Here is a 4365-nt window from a genome sequence, read left to right as displayed (position 1 = left end):
TCTTCTTCTTCTTGGCCCAGAATAAGAAAAAGGAGATTGAAAAGGGCAAGAGAGCGGCTTTTTGAAGTGTGGAGGCTGTCACTACCCAAAGTGAGTAGAGTGCAGATTTGAGTTGCGCATGCGTCACTTTGCGACAAGTAACCTACAAGATGCTAACGGCCGTTTGAGCTAACGTTAGCAATCAAGTAGCCTACAAGATGCTAACGGCGGTTTGAGCTAACGTTAGCAATCAAGTAGCCTACTAGATGCTAACGGCGTTTTGAGCTAACGTTAGCAATCAAGTAACCTACTAGATGCTAATGCCGTTTTTAGCTAACGTTAACAATCAAACAATCATAGATAGCTAAAACGTTTTTGAAATGACTGCTAGCTACAAGTTAGCAATCAAACACAACAAAGGCTGTCACTTGAATGGCGTTTTGAGCTAACGTTAGCAACTAAACAATCATAGATAGCTAAAACGTTTTAGAAATGATTTCCATCTTCTGTTATTGTACGTAAAGAGAAAAGTTTATTATTTTACAGATTTCACAAATGTCAGTAAGACACGTTATGCCGTAAACAGTTTAAATCTGATCATGCCCAACTCAAAGCTGCACTCTACTCACTTTGGGTAGTGACAGAGGCTACCGTAGCTGTAATACCTACTTTGAACTGCGTGGTGAGAGAGAGTTGATTGTTGATATATGATCTCAATGCTGAGATGGGAGAAATTCCCACACACTGGACCTTTTTAATGTAAATAAATCAGGAACCACGGTGGAGCACACAGAAACTTTCCAACATATTTATGTAAAGTGATTCATTGGAAACGCTCTGGAAATGTTTGGATCACATCAGCTGTGCGGGTGACACGCAGCCATGCTAGAAACAGTCGCTACATGTGAAGCTCGCGGACGTACAGGAGCTAAATTTGTTGATAGAAAAATGCTCCTCTATGCTCACATGATTAGTATCATCTCGGGACCTCGTGTGATTAAAGGTGCCCTGCCACACCTATTTCATGACTTTGTGGTAATGTCTGAAGTTCTACCATGGACTCTGTAACATTTTTTGTGTAAAAAAAAAGCCTTGGTTACCTTGTTTCAAGCCCTTCTAGCGCGGTATAGAAAGCCTGCAGGAAGACTCAGCTCGATTTCTGCCAGTTCTCATTAATATTCAACAAGCTAAGCTGTTTGAATCTGATTGGCTAACAGCTAGCCAATGAGAGCCTGGCTGTCAGAATCCTTTACCCAGCCCAACTGGGCTAGCTCATGAATAGTAATGAGCTCAGGCAGCATGATGTCAGACTGACCAGCTTTTGTGATTGGTCTGATTTCTCTGCTTATTTCTTTTCAGTGTCTAGAGCTGACAGAGGAGGCAGCAGTTCATTTTCATATTCACAGCACAACACACACACATATGGACCTGACAGATTTAAAATAATGCAAGTAAAAACGGTTTTGTATGGCAGGGCACCTTTAAGAAAATATAGAGGCAATGATGATGATGAAATGGCAACTGTTAGCTATTTGATATCACAGGAGACTCCTGAAGGGATCGTAACGTGTGCGCATGTGCACGCTAATCACGGATGGCTTGTGAGACAACGGGCCCCGGGGGGCTCAGACATACACAAGGGCCCCCCCCCCACCACTACCACCACCCCCAACCTGTCTACAGAGGAACTTAAAGAGTGTCTTCTATAGTCTGTAGTCATCTATTTTTACGTTTTACTTTTCTATTTGATCGTTTTGTGTCGTTTGTCGTCATTTTGCATCTACTTTTAGTAATTTAGTGTCTAGATGTAGATGTAGATCCAATAGATTTTGAATTTTTTTTTTCGCCTTTCTGGAGCTTTTTGGACTTTTTTTTTTTTAGGTTTTTGTCTAAAAATTTTGACAGTTTTGGTTGTTTTTTTCAAGTTTTTTTTCCACACCGTTTTTTTTTTTCCCGATGTTCTTATCGCTTTTGTTATTCCATGCATCATGTCCCGGGACCTCCCTAGATAGTTGGATATCTTAAGATATCTTAACCCCCACCCCCAAAGTTGAACCCATAGTTATGTAAGTATGTAGCGTAGACCTATGCCACACACCACGGCATTTAGAGCCAAAGCTAACTTGCGATGGACGTCCTTAGATGGACCCTTTTTTTTTTAAATACCATAACTCAACTCTTACATAAAAGACAGGAGAGAACACCAACTCATCAATAGATACATCACTCACAAGAAAACACAGACCAACCCGTACTACACAGACAGCTCTCAGACTTCTGGACCTCAAAGTTATTCCAAAAACTCCATCAGTGAATAACAGGACACATAACATAACATGGGCGTGGTGATGGTGCAGTGGACATGACACATGCCTTTGGTGTGGGAGACCTGGGTTCGATTCCCACTGTGATACATCAACCAATGTGTCCCTGGGAAAGGCACTTAACCCCTAGTTGCTCCAGAGGCGTGCGACCTCTGACATATATAGCAATTGTAAGTTGGATAAAAGCGTCAGCTAAATGACATGTAATGTGATGACATTATGAGATCCAATAGATTTAGAATTTTTTGTCGTCTTTCTGGATTTTTTTTTTTTAGTCCTGGGGGTTAACATGCAAAACATGTAGCCATTTCCACTTGTTTGCTTTGTTAAATGTTAAAATCTCTCTCTCTCTCTCTCTCTCTCTCTCTCTCTCTCTCTCTCTCTCTGTCTTCTGTTTTCTGTTTGTGTCTCAACTCCAATAAAGACAAAAGTGCCAAAAACACAGAAGTGTGTGATCCATCGGTTCACCCAGCAGCAGCAGCACGCCAAACATGTCCTTAAACGCATTCATCGCGGACGTTATTATCAGCGGTGGAATGTAACTAAGTACATTTACTCGAGTACTGTACTTCAGTCCAGATGTTGAGGTACTTGTACTTTACTTGAGTCTTTTTCTTTTCATGCCACTTTCTACTTCTACTCCGCTACATTTCAGAGAGAAATATTGGACTCTTTACTCCACTACATTCATCTGTTACAGCTTTAGTTACTAGTTACTTTAGTTACTCCGCTTTAGTTACTAGTTACTTTAGTTACTCCACTACATTCATCTGTTACAGCTTTAGTTACTAGTTACTTTAGTTACTGCACTACATTCATCTGTTACAGCTTTAGTTACTAGTTACTTTAGTTACTAGTTACTTTAGTTACTCCACTACATTCATCTGTTACAGCTTTAGTTACTAGTTACTTTAGTTACTCCGCTACATTCATCTGTTCCAGCTTTAGTTACTAGTTACTTTAGTTACTCCGCTACATTCATCTGTTCCAGCTTTAGTTACTAGTTACTTTAGTTACTCCGCTACATTCATCTGTCCCAGCTTTAGTTACTAGTTACTTTAGTTACTAGTTACATGTAGTTTATAAAATCTGATGTCTGATTCTAAAGTAAACTAGCCAACAATATAACTGCTACAAGTCCAGCTGAGATGATGAGACCATTAAACGTGTGTGTGTGTGTGTGTGTGTGTGTGTGTGTGTGTGTGTGTGTGTGTGTGTGTGTGTGTGTGTGTGTGTGTGTGTGTGTGGGTGTGTGTGTGTGTGTGTGTGTGTGTGTGTGTGTGTGTGTGTGTGTGGCACCATTAAACACACAACTGGTTGGATCCTTTACACTTTCTACAATGGGAGGATTCTTCTTCACTTTTAATACTTAATAACTCCATGTTCCCGATGATACTGACACACTTTTACTGAAGTTACATTATCTTTTAACTTGTAACCGAGTATTTTAACAGTGTTGTATTAGTACTTTTACTGAAGTAATAAAGGATCTGAATACTTCTTCCACCGCTGGTGAAATAACAAGAATTAAGGTGCTGTACCTGGTCCGCGTTGCGTCCTGTGTTGCGGTAAAAGTCGGAGCTCTCCGGCGGTCTGGGGGAGAGTGAATTACGCACGCCAAGGTCCGACCCAACAGCCGGTGTGTGGATGTCCTGTCCGCCTCTCCTGGCTCCTCTGAAAGGAACACAAGGGTGGCAGCGAACAGACGCACTCCTATGCGTGCGTGCCCGTGCGTGCCCGTGCGTGCCCGTGTGTGTGTGTTTGTGTGTGTGTTTGTGTGTGTGTGTGTGTGCAGCGAACAGACGCACTCCTCAGCACGCGTGTGTGTGTGTGTGTGTTTGTGTGTGTAGCGAATAGACGCACTCCTATGCGTGCGTGCCTGTGTGTGTGTGTGTGTGTGTGTGTGCAGCGAACAGACGCACTCCTATATGTGCGTGCGTGCCCGTGTGTGTGTGTGTGTGTGTGTGTGTGTGTGTGTGTGTGTGTGTGTGTGTGTGTGTGTGTGTGTGTGTGTGTGTGTGTGTTTACGCGCACGCAGGGCTGAGTGGAGTGTGCGCTCTGA

The 4365-nt window shown here is 42.3% G+C and overlaps 1 protein-coding gene across 1 annotated transcript in view; it reads right to left on the bottom strand.

Moving 5' to 3' along the window:
- LOC120545154 (hyaluronan and proteoglycan link protein 1-like) overlaps positions 1 to 4041 on the bottom strand; it is a 43836-nt gene extending 39795 nt beyond the window's left edge. Inside the window, exon 1 of the mRNA XM_039779231.1 lies at positions 3845 to 4041. The gene's annotated coding sequence lies outside the window, so the exon portion shown is untranslated. The remainder of the gene's footprint in view (positions 1 to 3844) is intronic.
- Between the last annotated feature and the right edge of the window lie 324 nt (positions 4042 to 4365).

Source organism: Perca fluviatilis, chromosome 17, assembly GCF_010015445.1.
Source record: "Perca fluviatilis chromosome 17, GENO_Pfluv_1.0, whole genome shotgun sequence".
Lineage (NCBI taxonomy): Eukaryota > Metazoa > Chordata > Actinopteri > Perciformes > Percidae > Perca > Perca fluviatilis.
Note: the sequence above shows the minus strand (reverse complement) of the source record. Positions and strands in the feature narration are given on the sequence as shown.